Source organism: Chroicocephalus ridibundus, chromosome 2 (genome assembly GCF_963924245.1).
Source record: "Chroicocephalus ridibundus chromosome 2, bChrRid1.1, whole genome shotgun sequence".
Classification (NCBI taxonomy): domain Eukaryota; kingdom Metazoa; phylum Chordata; class Aves; order Charadriiformes; family Laridae; genus Chroicocephalus; species Chroicocephalus ridibundus.
This window is the reverse complement of record NC_086285.1, coordinates 70263325-70286955: the sequence shown is the minus strand read 5'-3', so window position 1 is coordinate 70286955 and position 23631 is coordinate 70263325. Positions and strand designations below refer to the sequence as shown.

General features: G+C 37.6%; 1 protein-coding gene across 4 annotated transcripts in view; it reads left to right on the top strand.

The window, feature by feature from the left end:
* CDKAL1 (CDK5 regulatory subunit associated protein 1 like 1) overlaps positions 1 to 23631 on the top strand; it is a 427625-nt gene that overhangs the window by 290045 nt on the left and 113949 nt on the right. The window lies entirely within an intron of this gene.

Below are 23631 nucleotides of genomic sequence, written 5' to 3'. Positions count from 1 at the left end.
GCTGGAAGGTGAACTAAAAGCTGCAGCTGAAATTGAGGTAAATTTGCATTAGACTTGTGGTTGTTATTTGTACAACGTTATTATAGGCACTTCAGAAAAAAACTTAATAGCGAGGTAGCAGTGGGTCATCTGTATAAACAACATGAATGTTTGTCAAGTTCACTTTACAACCTTCACTTTCTTCTATGTGTGCATAGATAAGGAAATTGTTAAAGTCTCTGGCTGTGTGGCCATAAAAACCCAGCCTCGTCTTTGTTAATTCTAGCTTGACGGAAGTCCTCTGAAAGCACAGAGGAATGTTTTTGGCACATTGGCAAATGTTTTAATGACAGTGATCTCTAGAAGTTCAGATTTAGAATCCTGAAAAGCAACTGAAACCATTTACCTTGAAATAGTGTGACATTTTCCTACTGGGAATACCATTTTGTGTCTTACTACACAGGGAGTTATTTACTCTAAAGAGTATACAAATAATGATGTAACAGATTCTCTGAAGTTTGGAGGACGTTTTCATAAAACTACCGTTCCTTACATTTTTACTTAGTCATGTACCCACAAGAAGGGTTTGGAGTAAAGCCTGTGTAGTATTTTTACACTAGATTCTGTGCTTAAGAACTGAAATTAATATAAAAGACGAGTTTTTATTCCCAGAAGTTACTCTCTTTTTAACACAAATATTTGATGTTTCACAAGTTCATCCTCGCTTACCTCTTCCTTCTAATTGTTTCTTCCAACCAACTGAATTCTGTTTTAAATGAGAATACATGGGCTTAGGACTGTTCCATAAGGAATATGATTGAGTCAACTTGGAGGACTATAAAACATGTTGTAGTATGGTTGTAACTAATTAGGGGTAGTACAAAAATGAGAAATATAGAACTGGGTTGAAAAAAAATTATCTCTTTGAAATGTGTGGTAAAATAATGTTAAAAGCCTGTGGGGGTATCTTTTTGTTCACAGTGCTCATTTTTCAGAAGCTGTTGTTGTTAAAGAGGATCATACCTTGTTTGAGCAGGAGTTTCATTGAGTTTCACTGCACGTACCCTTTGTAATAACGGGGTATTTGTTTTCTGTATATGCACATCCTACGGCCAGAGTATGTTACCTGAATTCGCAGTAAGAGTATGGCTGCAATCCCTGTTTTCCTGTGGCTTACTCTTACTGGTACATCTGTCAGACTGTTGTTCCTGTGCTGATCACGCTCAGCCTGAGGGTGTACACATGCAAATACTGAAGTCCAAATTGAGTTATGCAATGTGATGTTAACATAAAGTAATTCTGAAATTACAGACTACTTTGAAGATTAGGTGACACAATCTAACTTCAACATGTCTCATTTTTGGGGAAGCTACTGTTTAGGAAGCTATGATTTCAAAGTTTCTGTATGGTCCATAATTTTTGATATGAAGTATCTATACCTTCTGGAGCAATTCAGTTCTGCATACTCTCCTGTTTAAGCAGCATGTGCATATGCTGCTCCTATTTTACAGAATTTTGTTCTAAATAATACACATATTTTCTTTGAGATAGAGAGTCATTGTGGGGGGTGTCTGGATCTCCTGCTACTGTTCCGCTCCCATAGATACGCTTAGAAACTGGAGGATGAAGCCTAGGAAATAAAGTGCCCAGGATGAGCACGACTTGGTGAGTGTAGGCTTAGTGGGCACACAGGGCATTTGCACTTCAGGTGCTCTGAGCTCACAACACTGGTGTTCTGCTTGGCCAACATTTGGAGGAATAAGTTTCTGAATTGTTGCTCGAGAGAGAAGATATGCCCTCTTAATAAATATAAAAATTATTTAGTCTTATTTGACATAGAAGCTGGCTTACTTTTTTGCTAAATGTAACTAGTAAAGTTGTTTGGAGTGATACTTTCTGTATGTAGTTATGGTTAGGCTTTCCTTTTCCTGGGCAGTCTTATCTGCAGTTTTTTCTTCAGCAAAATCCTAATGGGAGTATTGCTAGACGATAGAGTGGAAATTAGTAATGTGCATCCAGTGCTCAGTTTCTTAAGTGTAGCAAGATGGTTCCTTTTTTCTTTCTCCTTTTCCCTCTGAGGGCATGTGAATGTGTTTTTTTGGAAGTAATGGTACAAAATCTGTAGTAAGGGTAAAAGGAAGGAATTGTAAACATCATGCAGTATTATAAATGAGTCTTCTTAATACATTTAACATTTGTGATTTTTAAATGCTTGGTTTTATGTACTGAGATACTGTATTACTCTGGTATTTTAAAACAGTATAACTGAAATCACGTCTTTGTTTTTTTCTGTATAAATAGTGAGTTTCAATGTCTGGGTCAAACTTAAAATGAAATTGAGGAGGAAGTTCAATTTGTTTTTAAAACAATAATAACTAATTCATGTTTATTTGCTTAATAACAGATTGATTTCTAATTGTCAGTTTTAATTTGCTCCTGAGTTTTGAAGCATATTCAAACGTATGTTAAGATACTTAAGTATTTATGGTGTTAGCATATTACTACACGTACAAATCCAAGACGCATCATGTGTACACCTTATAGTGGTCAGAAGTGAAAACTCTGATGATGGTGTTAAAATTTCAGTTTGGATACACTGAAAAAATAAAGTATTTGTTCATTTACATGTGTAGATTTTTCTGATTTTTGGCATAATACTAGGTAATAAATGAATTTCATAAGCCTAATTATTTTGATCATATAGAATAATATGTCACAAAAGAATTTTTGATGAAAGTGGTAGTTGGCCAGCTGATAAGTGCTGATTGAAGTTATATATGTGTCAAGCTTTGGGGGAAAATAAGTTGGAAAGGGTGATTGAAGAAATAAAAAATGCAATACTTTTATAGCTGATCAGTACCTTTAAATGGTTATTTTCTTTAACCCTAAAATGCTTGAATGAAGAAAACTGTTTAAGTGGAAATGCACAGAAGTCAAACCTCTTCAAAACTGTAGGTATACGATTAAAACACCACTGCATGCAAGAGACACGATAATTCTGCTACCCAGGAGTTTTCTGTATACATTCATTTGGGGACTATGATAGAGATTACTTCAGGTGAACTCAATTTTGTATTCATGTGCATCTTATATTGGTCTGTAAATTGTACTCGTGAGTTGATGATTCACTGCTTTATAAAGATAATGCAATACATAGTTGTAAACTTCTTGTTTATTACATGGCATAGTAATCACGAACCCAAAATTTTTAAAATAGTGGCTATAGCAGATGAAAGTTTATTTTCTACAACTGAATTGCTTATCTCTTGCACTTGGAATTTTTCTGTCTTTATATTTTGCTTCTCATTGTGATATAGAACTCTGATTATTTTTTTTTTTAGTAGGCGAAATTGCCACAATATACACAAAATTACTTTACAACAGGAAGACAATAATGCAAATATGGTCGTATGTAAAGGCACAAGAAGCAACGTAAATTCTTCTCAATCCACTTACCAGAAAATTGTGGTTCAGATGCAAGTTCAAGCTGGAAAATAAGTTATTGTGTCCAAATGCCTTATGCAGAGGAGAATATAAAGCCAAAGTGTCTCCGTTTCTTTTTAAATCTGGAGAAAACATTTATTGGCAAAACCTAGCGCTCATAGAAATTAATTGTCTTCTGGCTGGCGGTGTCAGATGCCTCCCTGCTTGAGCAGGAGAGAGGACTTTGAGATCACAAAGTGACTCCATACAGACTCGCAGTCAGCTCTGGGGTAACAACTTTTGGACGTTACTAACTCCAACGGATTTGGATCAGTCTCCTGCAAAAAGCTTTGTATTAAAAACAAACCAAAAAAACAAACAAACAAACAAAACCAAAACCCAACCAAAAAACCCCTGGTCTCTCTGAACTATTTAATCTCCACTGAAGGATTTTTGTTGAGTCAAATTTCAGCATAAGCATTTGACAGCCTCCAACTTATTTACAGAAGGGGTGAATATCACATCTGAAAAATTAGTCATGTGGTCGTTTGTAGCTCTACTGCTGAGTGTGCATGTATGTGTGTGTGTGTGCGTGTCCCACAGTAACTAGTCACCATTATTTTTTATCCCTAGTGCTTAGTGAGAGAAGAGAGATCAACTGTCTGTTAGGGACTGGCTGTTTCCAAGAGTCTGCAGAGGGACAGACAGACGGTCTATGGTTTCAGGTTTGAGCAATAGACTGGCATGATTGCTCTGCAACGGTGGGATGGCCGCTCCCATGCTGTTGACTTAAATTTTGGGGAGTACTTGATTCACATACTCAGTCCTAAAAATTGCTAAGGCAGCCAGCTGAACTCTGAACGGTGGCCAGCAAACTATTTTTCCAGGTAGCATATTCTCTTCAACCTCCCGCACCTCTGTTAGACTGTATACCTAGAGACACTGGTTATAATGCTGAACACTTAAGAACCAGACATCCGTTTCATTTCACCTATGCTTGTTATTTATTGTGGATCCGCATATTTTGGATTGGAGGAAAATAAAACGCATGCTTTGCTTAGTTGTGTTGATTTCAGTTTCTAATTGTGCAATTGTTGACATTGATTGTAAAATCTTAACAGCTGGGAAAAAAACATAGCAGTAGAGATTCCTCTTTTTTAATGGTATCATACTGTAAAATGTATATCATTTCAAAACCAGAGCAAGCCAGTAGAGTTTCTGTTAAATATCCTTTTAATCTTTGCTTCCTTCCTGTTTTCTTACCTACTTGGTATCTTCCTTTAAATAGTTCTTGTAGTACTAGGCTGTAACCATTGCATAGTGTAATGTATTTTACAGTCAGCCAAGAACGATGGCTTGGAAGTTTTGCTGCAGCATTGTATCAGCTACTGGGGTCTGCATGTGAATTTGAGTCTGAAGCTTATTTTCACCATAGTCCATTTTGGTCTTCTGTGATAGTTGGAATAGGTGTGAGAATAGGGGAGAGGACACAGGCAAAGGAAAATTGGAATTTAAATACATCAAAGTGGAAAATGCAGATTATTTTTTTTGTGTGTGGCAGTATTTAGTAAGTACAGTAGGTATGCCTTAATTTTGTATGTGTCAGTGTATAAAATGAACATTGTGGGTGCAGCAGTGCATTGTAATTTAAATGCTGTGGGAAAGAAGTTTTCTTTAACGAATATAGGTATCAACAAAAATATGTTTAAAATCATTTGTAAATGAAAACCTGTAGGCTAAGGAACTAACCTAAATTTTGTGCATGATTTTGTGACTTTTATCAGCATCATACTTGGGTGCATGCAATGTTATGGATTCACTTAATTTTAGTTAAACATCTAAACATTTGACTGTGGTCACAAATTATGAATTTAAACACAGCAGTAATATTAACTGTGCCTCAAGTTCTTCTGAGACTAGAAGAAGGGGAACATGTTTTGGAAATCTGATCCTCAATGTAGAAGCTTTTGTAACAAAACTTTAAAAGTTGGCTTGAAATGTTAAAGTATATGTAAATCACTAAAGTAGATACTATGTTTTCCTATGTCTTTCAAATGTGAGGAGACATTTTTAAGCCCTAATTTGCAGAGCACTGTTTTATAGTTGAGAACGCTATTTCAGCATTGACAACCTTGTGTAATTGAAGCCAAATGTCTTTGTTAGTCATTCCACTTCCTAATCAGTGTTGTTCACACATACCATAGAACAGTGAAAAAAGTTTAAAATATTTGTCGTCTTAATGTTATTTATCTGCTTTCTTTAGACATTTTAACGTGTACCCATGCATGCAGATGTCAGCTTCCCTTAGTTTTTACGTTAGGGTCTGCACAACTATATGTACATACCTAGGGGACTGTTGAGAGTCAAGGTTTGTATCTCGCACAGCAGAAGGTAATTTTAACCTTGTATTCTCCGATGGGTGTATGCCTGCGCTCCCTGGACAGTTAACATTAATTAGAAATTAGCAAGGAGCAATTATGCTTTCCCTGGAGGATCAGTTTTAGCACAAATTTAAGATGAAAGAAAATGAGAAGCTGTGTTACTGCCACTTGTTTGGCTTATTTCCTTACCTCCTTATGATAGCAAATGATCATCAAATACTTGTTAAACTCCTGAACAAAACTGTTATGAGATTTGTTGGCATTTTTGAATGTTAACTACTTTGACGCGTTTTGATGAAATTTAACTATTTTCATATCCTTTATAGGTGACACTGTAGTGTCACCTATATAAAACGCTGAGCACGTTTTCATCTAAGCAGAGTATAGGTTAAACTTTACTGCTTAATTTTCCATATTTTTTTCTGTCCTAATAAGCAGGACAGTTCTAAGTCTGAATACAATCTAATTTAGAAACAGGATTGTTCCTTCATTCAGTGCATATCTAATTGAGCCCATCTGCTCAAAAAATGGTGACAGGTCATACCTACTGGCTACCCACCAGTGTTCTATCAACTCTTCCATATATTAGATTTGGTTTTAATTTGAAGCAGGGTGACTATATGTCAATAATAAGACATTAAAAATATTGGAGCTACAGGCATAAAAACAATTCACATGAATTGAAACAGTCCCCAAACTATGCATTCACAATAAAAGTAAGAAATACACATATATGGAAAACGTTACTTGTAGTGAAGAGAAGTTTACATGTGTGGCTTAAATCAAAATCCAGTGGACACAGTAAACAAAAGCTATAATGAATGATGTAATTTTACCATTAGTAACAGAATTTTGGTACGTTTGCTTTTCCAGATCACTCTAGAGTCGTCATGGCATATGTCCTTTCTGCAGAAGAAAAGTCCTTATTATTTATCCATTTATCATAACCTACTTTGCACTTTGGTGAACAGAATAGTTTGTGCCTTGCCAGAGTATTTCAGAGTGCTGTACAAAGAGAATGTCTGAGTTGTCTGGGTTTTGTCTTCAAAAATGTTTCAATTTCAGGCATGATTCTGTTAAGATTTATGTTCCTGATTGGTTTATGTCTTAAATATTCTATGGAGTTATGTGGTAATAAGTTATAACATGATTTTGGGCTATTGGCTACCTGAGATTACTTAGTCATACTTTCTACAGAATGCAAAATTATTTGAGGTACTTTGAGGGCTTTTATCGTTACAAGAATAGCGGAAGCTGAAATCTGTCTTTTAACATATGTTTTCACAAAATACAGCTTTTACTTGACAGTATTAAGTTGAAGTGCAGTAATTATCACATTAAGTGAGATATCTTTTCATGTTTTCATTAATAATACAAATAAACATTTTTTCCCAAGGAAAATGTTCAGCTAATTTTCTAGAACAAAAAATTGTTTTATTGGTTGAACTAAGTGTGCATCCAAACTATGATTACGTTTATGCAGCAATAGTGGCTGAAGATCTTTTTATTCTTTTTTCGTAATGTAGCATCTGTAGGGGATATGCTCCAAGCCTCCTTTCCCTTGCATAGACTTTGCAGTTCTTTCAATTTCTCTTGACTTCTGGTTAAGTTAGAGCATCCTGCTTTCACTTGCTAACTCTGTGACAAAAATTTGTTTCACATTCACTTTAAATCCTCTTCTAATACTTGTGATGAATTCTTTTTATTAATTTACCCTTTCACTTTTAAAGTTATAGCCTGAGGTTTGTCCTCGGACATGCTGGATTTTTTTTCCTCGAAACAAGAATGTAACTTCTCACCTGGTATAGATTTCGCTTTTCCTGTTTGCCTCAAAGTGCTTTTTTTTCATTTTCTGAACATTCCTTTATAAATAAGTAAACTGCCTTTACTTTCTGCAAGAAAAACACATTGCAACTAAATATCCTATCTTTCTGATGATTAAGCCCTAAGCCAGAAACTCACAACGGCATCTTCAGAGTATTTACTTCCTAATTTCAGTGTATTTTTTTTTTCAAGGAAATCACTCAGAGTCCAAGTTCTCAATTACTCCAGTAGCACCTACATTGGCTCCACAGAAAGCCAGACTTGAGGGCTTTGATGAGGCACAACCCCAAGGTGCAAGACTTTGTTGTCCTTATGCAGCTTTCTACCAAGTTCCTGAGACTTGAAGGCCCAAAGAAATGTTTTCACAATGAGAAATGCTATCTTTGCAAGTCTGACAGATCCTCATAGCCTGTGGCCATGCTGAGATCCCATTGTTGGGTGCTACAGGCTGCCACAGGTAACGCAAAATTACCTTTTTCACCAAAAGAAGTTTGCTCTAGAATTATTAGCCATGATTCTGGTTCATAGGATTTTAAAATCTTGCGCCTTTCTATCTACCTGTCCACAAACAGAATGGATTTCAGGCCTTTCAGTAACCTGTTTGGGAGTTCACTGCCATCCTTGTCTGTGAAGATAGCTTATTCTTTAACTGGAAGGAAAAAGGGGATCTGGGCTCTAATGGTCAATTCTCCTTCTGTTCTTCTCTGCCAAGGCAAAACTCTATAAAACCTTTAGCGAGATGCTTAACTATTCTCTCTTCTACTCAGTAGTAAACCCAACCTACTGAAATCCTTGGAATTTCAGTACTGGCACTGCAACTGGGGGAAGGTGGTGTTGTGAATTATAAAGGCTTACAATAGATCACACAGAATGAAACATTTTCTAATAACGGACTCAAAAGTTACATCAATAAGTAATTTCTCAAGATAGTCAGTTTTTTCTGTCTACTTAAAACATGTCTATCTCCAACCCACGAGAAATAAACATTTTCAGAATGCTGATACATAGATGCAGCTTTGCATTAGTCGCTCAATATTCTCTACATAATAAATGAACTGAAACTGTCTTGCGATACAGCTTGTTTCATCCTCAGTGATCCTAATTTGCCACTTCCTTTAAACCTCCTTTTATCCCATATGTTCTGGTTTTCTCAAAGTGGGAAAGCCAGTGTACATTTTAGGCCCACCAAGTTACACCCAGACACTTGATTTCAGCTTGAGAATTTACAACATTTGGACCAGTGTTGTGAATCGTTCTGCCTAATTCTGTCCATCTTTCTGCCTAATAATTCTTCATGTCTTGTGTTGGTATTGCAGAGCCAAAAGGGTGCCGTTGTGCTTCACAGGCACGTGCCAGGCTTTTCACGTTCTTTAACTGATGCCCAAAGGCCATCGTAGTACATTATGTGATTTGATAAATTGATTTCAGTCATATGGTCCAAATGCGAACACTCCTGTTTCCACTGGATTGATTCGATTCCATTTTTGTATTCTACTCTCTCTGCATTGTAGTATGGATATTTTATAAAAATATTCATTACATTTAAGTAGACTGTAACAAGGAGAGTTCAGGGTAACTATTACATTTAAACTTGTCTTCAGCTTGCAAAATTGAGTACATATATAACCATCTCATTCCATTAATTTGAAACATTTTTCAGATCTTTCATTACTGATTTAGGCTTAAGCCTGTTCCAGTAGTAACAAGTGAGTGAGAAGTTTGTCAGCACCTGTTTTGGGGAGGGTTTTTTCCCCTGCAAATTGTAATATGATTCTCTGATTAGAATGTTGGGAACATCAAAACTGGCATTTATTTTATCTCTGTCAGTCTCACTATCAAGGTACTCTCTCTTGGTTTCTATAATTGTCTCTTTAGGAATGAAAGTTTTCTATTTTTTCCTTTATCGGACCTATTACACTTGATATTGTTGTCTGAGGACACCACTGATATCCTTTTATAATTATGTTTTTAGAGATTTTAAATTCTATCTCTTGTATAAAATTTCATGAGTATTGCTTTTTTGACTTTTACCACTCTTTGGGGGTTTCCTATATTTTATTATTTTCCTCAACTGCATAGCGGAGTAAGCCCGTTCCTCCATTTGGAAGGGAAGCCACAATATTTTGCTCTAAGTTATGTTTTATTAGCTGACACATAAATTAATATTTTCTTGTTATGGGCTGATCCTGTGTATTGAAGGAAGCCTTCTATATCCTGAACTCACCTGCTGTTTGGGTGCACCTGAGAACAAAACAGATAATTTTCAGAGTCATTCTGTTACTTTCCCATTAGCTGAGTGAACTGCAGTTACTCATAAAGATTGATATTCTTTCTGCTATGATTTCTTTAAATTCAGGTTGTTATCAGAACATATCATGAGTGAGATGAGACAGTGATCTACAGACAGTATTTGTTGTGTGCTGTCACTCCAGTGATGCCCATTAACTTAACAGACATGCCCAGCTTTTTCTGTATATTGTTCCCATTATTTTTTTACGTAAATGAATAATTCTTTCTACACACTTACTTTGGAAAATTTGCTTCATAATTTCTTTAAACTAGTTCTTGCAAGGTAAATTCTCTGTTTCCCAGTGATTCAAGTTATATTGCATTGTGTTAATTGGCAACATAATTTACATTATTTTATCACACTTTCATTAGGAAAGCTCACTGGATATCTCTGAAGTTAAACTCATGGGTTTTGACTTAATAAGGAAATAGCGGTCCTTGTGAGCCTGACATGTTACCTCTGAAAATCTAACTCTGAGGCTATATGGGGTTGTGTTTTGAGCACATCACAGTACTTGTGTCACACTTCGTTCTGAAGTTTGAAGACCATATTGTCACCTTTGCCGGTGCAGCATGTAGTAAAACTGAAAAACTTCAAAGTTACGTGATAGGAGCTTTCAGTCTTCACAGGATGGGGAGGGTGTATATGTGAGATTTTTAGCCAAATACTACACTTACTCTTAGAACTGAGAAATTTATTAGTATTATTCAAATTTGCTTTTTATGCAGGGCTCAGAAGCAGTAGTTCCCTATACAACCTTTTTCCATATGGTCATGTAGAAATATTGCTCCTTAAGGAAAAAAAAGTGTTAGAGCAGTGATCATAAAAGTTTTCGACCTACCAGATCTTCCTTTTGTAAAGCCAAAAATCTCAAATCTATCTGGAAACATTATCCCGTCTCCTCCATCTTCTCTGCAGCTGTTAATCCTGAAAGCTACCTGGGGCACAGGTATTAAGTCTGCAGTTATGAACGTCTCTGAAAAAGGATGCAGAATTATAGCTATCATAACATTGCTATCCAAAATGCTGTTCTGTTTTGATGTTTTTCTATTCTGTTCTTAATTTCAAAATCTATCCTCTTAAATATCAAATTAACTTTGTACGCCATTATTCTTTGCTTCCATCTTCAGACATTCAAAGCCTGTTGTTTTCAAAGGTAGTAATGTCCTGTACTTGTAAGCAGAAAGCATCTCTGAAAATTAGACCATTTGCATTTCATGACAAATACTGCTTCTGAAAAAGTCACATTTAGGAATGTATAGCAATGTACAGCAATAACTGTCTGGTGTAAAAGTGCATTGCTTTTTTGGTTACAGTAAGAGTACGTGAATTGTGTTTTAAATGTCTCTGGCTAGCATTCAGGAAAACTGCTTACAGCTGCAAAAACCTTGCCCCAGCTGATCTACCTGCCTCTCTGTCTCTCTCAAATCTGTGGTTCTGATATTTAGTTACAACAACACCTTTTCTGAGTACTGTGGGGTTGTTCAGCCTGGAGAAGAGAAGGCTCAGGGGAGACCTTATAACAACCTTCCAGTATCTGCAGGGTGCCTACAAGAAATGTGGAGAGGGACTTTTTACAAGGGCATGTGGTGATAGGATAAGGGGTAATGGTTTCAAACTGGAAGAGGGTAGATTTAGATTAGATATTAGGAAGAAATTCTTTACTGTGAGGGTGGTGAGGCACTGGAACAGGTTGCCCAGGGAAGCTGTGGATGCCCCATGGCTTGAAGTGTTCAAGGCCAGGCTGGATGGGGCTTTGAGCAGCCTGGTCTAGTGGGAGGTGTCCCTGCCCAGGGCAGGGGGGCTGGAACTAGGTGATCTTTATGGTCCCTTCCACCCTAAACCATTATGTGATAGGCATGTAGCATATAGGCTGATGTGTTTTGGATGATCAACTGGTTTGGTACAAGTTATATTTCATTGGGTACTTTGAAAATGGAGTGGAGATTATGTTAAATTTAGTGCACTTCATGCATGTGTTGTTAACTGCTGTTTTCTTCACAACCTCAATACTTCCCATGTGGATGTTTGTAATGTTTGGAAAAATTTTCATGTATGATTTCTCACAAAAGACCAAAAAAAGTCCAGCCAAATTGTTTGTATAGCTTGTGATGTGAGATAATTATGCCCCTTTTAAATCTGTCAGTGATTTTGGGGTAGCTTTTTCGAGCTGAACATGTTTTCCTCAAAATCTGCTTTGCTTTAATGTCTGTCTTGCCAGCAGCCATTCGCCTCTCTTTTTCTCTGCTGCAGAAGTTCTTAATATAAATGATCTTGAACTAAAACCTTGGCATAAAACATCTGGCAATTTTAGTTCTTCATTTTCTTCCTTGATCCGTTCTTGGTTCTGCTTCAGATAGAGATGTTAAATTCTCTGTTAAAGTCTTCCAACTTGTCATTCTACTACTCCTTTGACAACTTCTTCTGTTCCCCCCTACCCCACATTGCTGACTTTGGCCTGTCTTTGAAACGTGCTTGGCCTTCTTTTTGTGCCAGCTCTAGCTTATTTATTTTCTAAAACTTCACCTAGCCAGTGTGTTTCTGCAAAACGTTATTCACTTCCATCTGATTCATACCTTAAGGGGAAATAATTTAATGAGAGGGCTATTGCTCCCCAACTATTTAATATCCAGCTGAAGTAGTTGCACAGTCCTTGACTTTTTCAGACGGCATCTCTGCTCAGCTTTATTTTTCAGATGGATGAATTCATCGATCGGTCTCTTTTAATGGCAGTTATGCTTTTCGGAATTTCTATTTGGTAATAGCTCCGAAAGAGGCAGAGGCTGATATCGATTTGAAGAAGATGTAGGTATGCCGGTAATTCCAGGCTTCTCATATGAAGCAGGTAAAGTGGGACTCAGTAGAGTGTTTGTATCTCTGTGGAGGAGAGAATTTGTTTTCTCCATCTTTTATTTGACAGTTCCTGTTTTCCCGTAGCAGGGGAAAGCAGTGGTATGAGTCCCATTTTCCTGAGTTTTAACATGGACCGTATTGTCAAGGGATCTTTACCAGTTTGTTGTCCCTGTTGCAGAATCTGCTCTCAAAGTAAATTTCAGAACACAGCTGTCTTAAAGGTAGTGTATTGTAATGATTTTGGGGTGTAAAATTTCTCTAGTTGTGAAATGTTTACCAATGCTGTACTTGCATTTTCTTACAAATAAACAACTGTCATTGGCATTTCTCTCCTGTCCCTTACCTCATGTAAGGTCCGTTATCTTTTTCTACCTGCTTATTAGTAAACAAATGAACCCAAATCCAAAAGAAAAATGAAAAAAGCAGACCATTTATCTAAATTCTAGAAATACTTTTAAGAGATTTTTATCTCATTGTGCCTGTATTGTTAAATGCTGTCAACACCCTTCTCAAAAAGGCTATGTTACACTGGGAAATGTTACTGTGAAGACTAACAGAGATTATGAGAGGTATGACAGATCTGACACACAAAGGAAATTAGGGACTCTTCAGTCTGGAAAAGTACTAACAGCGGGACTAGAACAGAGGTCAATAAAATTGTGAAGAGTACTGAGAAGGTGAACAGACTTGCTACTGGTCTCTCCCAGTCTAACAATTAGGGGACATCAAATGAAATTAGCAAGCGGGAGGCTCAGAAGAGAGAGAGTTGATGTTGGTTTTTTCTTTCAAGTGGTTACAATATGGAGAGGTTTAGGTTAAAGGGGAAACTGGAGAACTTAATGGAGGAGAAGGCCATCACAAGGTACTGATTACAAAAACAACTCTGACAAAATTCAGTTGTTGGAAGGAGGAGGGGATTCTGGGGGACTCTACATCTTAAATGCTTCCCTGGGCTTCTGCTGCTGCCCATTGCTAGCAGTAGACTACTGGGCTTAGGTGGACCTTTGGTCTGATCTGTCTTACCTTCGAAGTCCCTGACACATCATAGGACTGTAGATTATAAGGGCGGGGGGCTTCAGAAAGATTTTAATTTTTTTTAATTGCCATTTGTTAATGGAGCACTGCTTGCAATTTTTTCATTTGGTTTCATCATGCGAAAAAGGCATGTTAATCATTTTGGTTTATATGCCCGATTTCTATGTCAGAGTGAAAAGCTAAATGACTGTCACTGAAACAGACTTGGATGGGTCCTCAGAGCCCAAGACATTTAGTATTGGTAATAAGCATTGTGTCAGACTGACATCAGACTGACTGCTATTCTTAGCTACTCATGGCTGAGATCCTATTATTTCTGACCATGCCTGACAGCTCTAATGTTAAACAGTGAAGGGTCATAGAAAATTAGTGTAATTTCAATGGCTGCTTTAGTGCAGCAAACATTAAGTCAGTTCCCAAGAACAGTTCCCTGGTGCAACCTTTAATAAATTCAAACTTTATTTTTAGTGATGACCTTTAGTAATGCAAGCCTTGATCCACTGAGATGCTGTTCACTTTTGATGCATCTCCAAATCCCTTTTTTATGCATTTTAAATCAACACACGCTTATTCTGAATTTATGCATGTGGATAGACGGAGAGATGTAATTTAAACACATCTGTTCAAATATGCATTTCAGATCAACTTGGTGCCGGTTCTCATAATACGGCTGAGTTTTTGACGGGTATTATATCCCTAAAGTACACAGCAGATGGTATTTATTAGAGATTGAATGGAAATGAAGTGAAGGGATGTTGAGCTTTTTGTCTTAAGTCGCTCATTTTTTAATCATAAAACAATAATGATCTGAAGTTCTAAATCTGTAATGAAGTTCTGTAAAATGTTTCATTTTTATGGGAAGAGTAGAACACCTTATGTTTGAATAATGTTAGTCCAAGCCTTAATTGTTTGTTCTTTTAAGAAAATTGATAATGGGAAGTATTATAATGTTTCTTATAAAACATTTGGGCTGCATTTAGTAGGAACTCTAGCAACCTTCACTATAATCGTTTAAGGAGAGTATCAACTGTTTGTACTCTTTCATCCTTAGGCAGTGAGCTATGCTAATTATGAAATATACTTTTTATCTAGGTCACTACTCCCCAACAACGGCAGACACAGTCCCTACTCGCGTGAAGTCTTCGTACCTATACCTTCTGAAGTTCAGTTCTGGAAATCAGGTCTCCTAGCTGTCCCCAGGTGTCATTCAGCCCAGTTTCTGATAGAGCTCTATTAGGGTCAGGAGATGGGCTTGGAAAAGAACAGCCATAAAAAAATACCCATTCTCACTCTCAGCTAAATTCTGAGAGGTGTTAGATTGTGTATCTTGATCACAGCTACTATTCTACAGCCTTTGTAAGGTGACTTGCATCAAACCCACTGATGATTCCAAAGTTCAAACCCAACCTCTTAAGCTGCGCTTGCGAATCAGTTGGAAGTTGCTGCAGATCACAAAGATCAGGTGTAATGAGTTCCCTGTGGGAATCACCACCAAGAGTAGCCTTCAGTGCTCTGGAAGGCGTGGAACGCAAAAAGCAGAGTGCACGCAGTGACTCTGTAGCAGTAAGGCTAGACTTAATACGTAGTTTCTGCTACCCATGAAATCTGAAGTGTTTCACTATGAATCACCTCCAAATTAAATAGCAGGATTTATGGTCTTGACAATTATTCTCCCATGTGTGTATGTGCATACACTCTTCTTCAGGGAAATCTGCAGGGATACTCTGAAGAAATACTCTGGGGGTTTCTCTGTGGTCATGCCTGGGTTTTGTTTGTCTGTTTTGTTATTTTTTTAGAAAAAAGCAACAGATAAACAATACAGCATTACAATTTCTTTGTCTGGTTTATTGTGTCTTAGGCATCAGTTTCAGAGAGGTAGGTCCCAAAATGTGAAAACAATTTAAAAAAAAAAAAAAAAAACAAACTCTTAAAATTATGCATTTTACACACATAAACAAAATATGAGTTACTTAAACATCTGCTAGTATCCAGTGTTTCAATAGTTGAGTGAAAGTAAACAAGTGAGTTGACTTAAAAATGAAGCCATTGTAGATTTTACAAACAATAAAACATAAAGTTATCTTTACTTTGTTGCAGGCAAACTGCAAGGTGAAGGAGGACTGATTTGTGAGACATCCTGGAGTTGTGTTAGGCAGTAATAGAGAACATTTTAAAATATTTTAAATAATTCAATTGCTTTGCAGTGGGAGCGCGTACACCAATGAAAGATGTTAGTGTGTTTTCCTGCCAGCATGGAATCTCATGCTATTGTATTTAATAGAAATATATACACTGTAAACAGGTCTAAATTTGCTAAAAGTAATTAAAACAAAAGGCCTGAATAACTAATACGCAACACAGTTCAAAAATAATGAAGTTTAAGCATGGTAGTTTTATTTAATAAACTTTTTTCTTCATTGAATATAAGCAGCTTTCTTTTTTAGAGAGTGAGGCCACAGCTTTCACCCATTTCTCTCATTATCTGACACTGTGGAACGTAGTATACATTTAGCTTTTTTCCAGTACAGTTTATTACACATTTAATAGAAATTCAATCTAAATGCAGTAAATTCATCTTTTCAATTGGCTCGATCTGATGGACTGTTTGATAGAAGCAAACATAAGGTCCCTCAGACTTAAACAAAGCCCGAAGTCAAAGATATTAATTCTAACTGTAGAAGAGTGGAAATGGATACTACTTTTACATTATTTATATTTATTTTATTGAGGTCTGACTCCCTGGCCATGTTCACTCCAATATTTTGCTGTCTCTCTGTTCTTTTAGATTGTATTGCAGTCTGTGAAATGTCTGTCCTGTCTTGCCACATATACTTTCATTGCTAAATTTTATAGTAGTATTTTAAATGTCTGTCTTGAGAAGTCACGATTGGATCTTCCTTACTTTTCCTACATTTAGATGCAAAATAGCCCACTATTTATCCTGATAATTGCAATGATGTCATTACGTGTCTAGAGCAACTGAACACTGGAAAAGGAAATGGCAGCATTAAATAGAATTTCATATAAGAATTAATAACATAAGTTCTGGGGTGAACTCAATAGTACTGCTTGTTTTCTTAAAAGTTTCATAAGTATTGTTGTTCAAGATATATATATAGCTGCATTGGGATAAGCAGCCTAACCAAATGAGAGTTTATATCTAGCTGTAAGGCTCGGTCTGTTATCATTTAAAAGGCTTCACACAGAAATGTTAATGAAATGTCTATTGTCATTGAACCGAGGTACTTTCCAGTTTCACTCCATGTGTAAATCAGTTGAGCAATTGATAGGAGGGTTTAAAAGAGCTCTTTTTTCTGCCACGGAGGTTTGGAACTTGTACATCCTGGGCTACTTTTAAGTGCATATGGAAAAGATTACTAAGAAAAACATTGTGGGTAGATATCCATTTATTAGAAGTCTGTACATCCATTGCATAACCTAAGGTAAATCATAAACTGAAAAAGACGGAAAACCCCCCGCTTCAGAAATTATGTTCAGGTTTACTCCACTAACTCCAGACACTTAAATTAGGAGTATATTGTACTCCTAATTTATTATTGAGCACATTGTACTGTGCTCCATTCATAGTCCGTGGAGAGAGAGAAGCGCAGGAGGATTTCTGAAAGTGTGGGGATCTTCCCATGGCTTCATCCTCAGGTTAATCTCCATATAGGCAAGAGAGGCAGGGTGAGGTTTCATGTTGTTACTAGCCTTTGAAAGAGGCAGTGCTTCCAGCTGAGCAGTCTGTTTCTCTTGTGCTAGTTCCAGCTCGTGTGACTCCTCAGTGAGCAATTCAAGCTTAAGTCAGAAATCCCACAAGACTAGGCTTTGTAGAGAAAAAAGAAAGGGGGGGGGGGGGGGCGGGGAAGGCCTTCTGGAGGACTGTGTGTGGTCATGGGCAAGATGCGAACATCTCCTTCAGCTCCAACACAAAATGGCACGTTGAGATGCCTGTTAAGCTCTGCAAATATTCTTGAAAGACCAACTGTCAGATACCTCCAGATTATTTCATCCATTAACTTCATTTCATTTGCAGGTTTCCTAACAGGCATATACTGCAGAAAGGTTTTAAAATGTAAAATAACCTATGAGGCTGAAATAACATTTCAGAGAAAGCTGGTTTTATTTTCATAAGCGTTCCATCTTTTTTTTTCCTAACATTTTTTCAATGCAAATATCTAATTTACGAAACAAGAAGTTGCTAGGTCATCGCATTTTTTGTTTTGACTTTAATTACTCTGGATTTCCCAGGCAGTTCTTGTAACCTTCTGTAAGAACATATAGCATTTTAAATTTATTCATATAGCTATTTATTCTAATCCAGTATTTTGTTATACCAGAAGGTTTGGAGGTGGGGGATCTGGGTTAAGAGTGTGTTGGTGCCTTTAAGTCATTGCTGGATTTAAATATTAGTTGCTGAAAGGGAAGTGGGAAGAATATATGATCATGCAAAAGGATTTCAGGTAGTCACATGAGTGGGTGAAGGTGCTGATGAATTGCATTTTAGCTCCTTTACATAATTTCTTCCTTGAGCGTGGACTTGGTTTGTAGTGGTTATTGCTAAAGGAAACGTTTGCTGTAACCAAAGCCACATGAAATGATCCGTGTAACGCCTGAATCCTAGCAAGTTTCACACTTTTGCAGCTGGTTTTCTTAGACATCATGCTCCGTGAAAATAGGGGTTTTTTTCACAGTGGTATTTTTAGCAGCTTGACGCTTTTATCTCTTTGCTAAGTCAAATGACCAGGGATTTTGCATCTCACTCCCAACTTACCTTCCATTAAGAGTTTTCTACCTTCCCTCTTGGTAAATCGGTCTATGGTGACTGTCACTGTAGCATCTGCTATACTTTCCTGTTACTGCTAGTCCAGTTTCTGTTTTCTGTAACATTGGTAACTAAGTCCCCTGGGCAGAAAAGAGCAGGAAACTTGTCACTGTGAGGCTATGACTGCGCTGCTTCTGGGCTTGTTTAGAACTAACTTAGTTACCTGGGAGCTGTGAGGAGGCGGTTCTCAGTGCAGCAGTTAACCACAGCACATTCTTTACTCATCCACAACTTCACTTCCAGGCATCAGCCGCTCCTTTGAGGGGGTAGAACACTCTTTTTTCTCTGACCTGAGGGGCTGACTTGGGTCCTCTTCAGGTAAAGGATAAGATGTTGCATTTCTTCTGTGTCCTTTCAAACACATTTGTTCCTCCTTTCTGTGCACCTTTGGGTATCTGTCCTCTCAGCACTTGTTCACGATCATTTCTGGGTGTGCTGGTCCTTACAGCATCACAACGAAAAGAATACTTCTTTACTGTAAGATGAAGTAGTTGCTTCTTTTTGAATGGTCAGAACCACCCAAGGTGATGGTGATTATGTTGCTGGTCTGGTTCAGGATGTCAAAGCATAAATCTGCTGGAGTAGGTGGAAGGGATTTGTCAATGTTGAGGGACGTAAAGGAGAGAATGGTGAAGAACCCTAAGGATTAGGGCTGTATTATCTCATACATGGCATTGATTATTCCTCAAATTCATGTTTTTCTGAAATTCCATAATTTTATTGTGAAGTGTTGCAATTGAGAGTCGACTTGGGACTCTCTTTTCTTGGTTTCTAAAGTTGAGTGAATGGAGACGACAGTATGTCTTCAGAGAAAAAATCTTGCAAGATTTCTGATGGCCAGATAAAATGATTGCATACAGTCTTTCTAGGCGTTTGTCAGGATTATGAGGGCTTAAAATGGCTTGCAAAGTTTAAGTCATTTTATGCTCAGAAGTATTGAAACAGACTGACCACCTCCATTAGCTAGGCTATAAGGAGCATCCAGTATGTTTGAAGGCAACTTTCTGCTTTCTTAAAATCGTTTTATCTTTCATAAGGACCACTCGGTATTCTTGGTTCACTGAACAATGTGTTGTGGAGCTTCGCTACTGACCCTAGAAAACATTTGCTGCAATTGAATTTTTAGACTTACTGTAAATGCATTTATGTAATAAATGTTACAAAATGCTTACTGGGGGTGTTCAGTAGTTTTTTATTTGTTTACTGCAGAATAGATAAACTGCATTTCATTTAAAAAAAACAATTTAATGTTGGCTGATGCACAAGAAATTGTTTCTTGTGTAGTTTTGTGTCGCATTTCATAGCTGAAACAATTTTTTAAACATCATCTGAATCTGTGGAGGAATTTTGTGCTGCTTTCTTTCAGACTGTCACTTTAATTTTCAATTTTAAGGTCAAAATTCAAATTTTGAATTTCAAATTTAAAGGTCACTTTAATTTTCAAGTGTATATGTGTTGTATATTTTTCCACAATTATTCTTTTTCCCTTTTTTTTCATTAAGAAAGTATGTTTCGCATGTGCACTAATAGTACTTGTGTTTGTCAATGCTTTGAGAAAAGCTAAGAGTTTGATTTTTGTCAGTAACTGGATTTTGTTCTGAGTGAAATATCATGATTTTTTCCCCTTTTAAAACTGCTTTTTAAACAATATAATCAACTGCCGTATAAAAATGCACAATGCAATGTCACATTTTAGGCAGTCATACTGGATTGAACTGTAATTAATTGCTGTTGCTGAATACACTGTGGTCCTTATTCTCTTTTCATACCCTGGCTTTTCTTTGTGTGTAATAATTCCATCTAGGAAGAAATCTAATTACTAAGATAATTAACACCTTATCACCAAATGGAGTTCAGACATTTGTAGAGTTGATGAATTTTTAAAATATGTAATTTCCTTTTAACTGAATGACAACTGGTGTTATGGAGAAAAAGAGCATATTTTATTGTATCTAGCTTGATTGGACCTTATAATTCCTGTTGCTATAGAAACAACCAAACCTTTATAAAGGATGGTATTACTACTACCATTGGTAATAAATTCTTTGACTGTTGCCAATAGTGTCATTAAAATGGTTAAAATAACTTCATTAAAATGGTTTTGTCAAATGTAATGAACGTTCTGTTCGTGTTCTGAGAAATGGCAGCTGATGTTATGTATTATGTGATACTGATTTTTAAAGTAATGTACTTTTTCTTCCATAAGCTTACTATTACTGCACAAGATATTTGTGATGTGAACAAAATCATGTTGCAGAATACAGTGCTTCTCTGTTCACTCAGTTATTAAAGCTAATGAATTTTATGGTTACTTGATATCAAGCAAAACTTCATATCTTGCAGTTTGTCAGTCTTAAGAAAGCAACGGTAATTGAGGCTGTTCAGCCAGCAGCTCTGGGGATTTTTGCTGTTCTGTGCAATATTCAGCATGTGTTTCCCACTTATGATTATTGGGCCAAGTCCTTGAAAATGTTCAGTTTTATACTGGTTTTGATTTGGCATTCAAATGCCATGTTTTAACTTCATCGCAAATGGTGGAGTCTGAATTCATGAACTCAAAAAAGGAATTGACAGAATTTGGTTTCTTTTGTGGAGATTTTTCATGAGGAAAAGGTGACAGAAGATTCTAATAATATAATGTCTAATAAATTCCTGTGCAGCTAACTATATATGCAGACACATGTAAAAAGGAGGCCAAGACATTTGCTTTAATATAAGCTCATTGCCAATACTTAAGTAAAAAATTGGTTTCTTTCAAGTTAAAAAAAAAAAAAGTCACAAAATATATCTACGAGCATATAGTGTTTGTAAGAAGGCTGCTGTGGTGAATATAAGCTATGCGTGCTTTAATATTGCACCTAATCAAATTACTAAGAACAATATTGTCTGCTTCCCCTTTCTTGGGTCTTTTGCCAACAGATTCTCCTCTTCCCGTAGAGCTCATTGTTGCAGGAAGTTTTTCTTTCAGTTATTCAAACTCAAGTTTCTTTACCCACTGTAACCACAGCATTATTTTTTCAGTGGTGATGTACTGTCTAATAAGAAATGATAGTTCTCTTTGGCCATTCAAATGCTTTATAAATGTGGTTTGGATTATACGCATTTGTATTTAGAGTTCTGCTGTCTCTTGTCCAGATGAAAGGAAGAGAAGCCTTCCAGCCATTTCTTTAGGTTGGAGACCCCTTCTTAAGCTAAGCTGTGAGCTTTGCTTGTGACAGTGGTCTTTATGCCATTCACCCCTAAAAGAATCTGTCTCAGCTGTTCCCTTGCCTGGAGCCTACTTAAGAACTGTAGAATTATTTAGGTTGGAAGGGACCTCTGGAAGTCGTCTCATCTATTCCCCCCACTTGAAATAGGGCCAGCTTTAAGTCAGATACCACCGATATCTTTATGGGGTTCTTACTTTTCCTCATGAATCATATTTTCTCTGGTTCATCATTGTTATTGATAGTGTAGAATCATCTCTGTGTTGTAGACACAGTCTCATCTGTGTCAGCAGGGAGCACTGAGCACTTATGAGCACTATACATTTCTGCCCCTCTGCGGAAGAAGTTTATCATTATTCTCACTTCACATGAGCAGGCTGAATAGAAAACAGTGCTGTGGTTTCCCAGTTTCTTGTTGGGCAGTGGTCATCCAGCTGGCTAGTGTCAGATTTGGAAAACTGAGCTGATATCTCCTGGGTCCCATAGAGTGCTCTCTAAATACCATGCAGTAATCTCTTGGTTGTAAGACGCATTTTTCTGACCCATATCAGAGAATGACAGAAGGGTTTAGGTTGGAAGAGATCTCTGGAGGTCATTTTGTCCAACCCTGCCCTGCTCAAGCAGGGACACCTAGAGCAAATTGCCGGGGACTACTTTTGAATATCTCCAAGGAGGTAGACTCCACAGCCTCCCTGGGCATCAAGTGCCAGTGCTCAGTCACCCTCAGTGAAAAAGTGTTTCCTGACGAGGAGCACACCACCTGAGCCCTCATGCCCTTGACTGTTATCCCCCAGAGCTCTGTAGTCACTTTTAATGCTATCCAGGTTTCCACTCACAGCATCATTTGTGCCCATATGAAATAACAGCAGGGAATAGTAGTCAAAGGGCCAGATGAGCCCAATGACATCCCAGATCCTGGCCCCTGGCAGACAGCAGACCTCTCTAGATGGTTGGTCGAGTCAACAGATGTGTGCCTGTGTCACCCATTATGATGACTCACCACTTCTTCCTGGTAGTCTTGCATGATTTAGGGATTAGGTGGACCAGATACTTTGGCCGCACATCTGGCTTCTCTTCGACTTTGAGGGTGATTAAGCTATTTTGCAGTTGTAAGCCCTTAGGTGGGGCAGGTTCTTTCTTCTTGGTGTCATAAGTCACCAGCTTTCATCCTTCCCCTTCTCCAGAGGTTTCACTTCGCTTGGTAGTGGGGGTTTGACACTACCTGCTTCTCTATTGCAGACGGGGGCTGAAGCTCTTCAAGCTCTTGAGTTGTGGAGAAGATCCTGTCGATCTCCCTTTCATCTTCTCTGACGCTGCCTGGCTTGCTCACTTCTTCCCATAACTCCTGCGCTTGGAGGTACAGCTCCTCCAAGACACCACAGCTACAGCAGGAGAGAGGGCCATCTCTCCTGGCATCAGAAAGCCCCCAGGGACCCCCTGCAGCCTGGGAGAGCTGGATGCAAGCCTCAACCCTAGCAGGGAAGGCTACTCCAACACCTACTGGGGAAAATGCTCAGTAACATGTTACCACCGTGTCTAAGACTGCTACTGTGTCACAATTTCAACTGGGGGCCCCTTACTTCACCCCCTTCTATGCACCCTGCTGCGCTGACTGCTGCATCTCTTGGCTGCCTCTGTTAGCTGTGCTCTCTTAGGCTGCTGTGTGGAAAGTCTCTGCCTATTCAGTCCAAGGGGAACAGTTAGGAAATGTTGACCTTGCTAAATAACAAGGGAGCTCGGTGCCTGTGCATTTGTAAAATTAAGTATTTTGTTTTCCTTTTAAAGCAAGGCATAGGCTGATTTTATGGAGTGCCG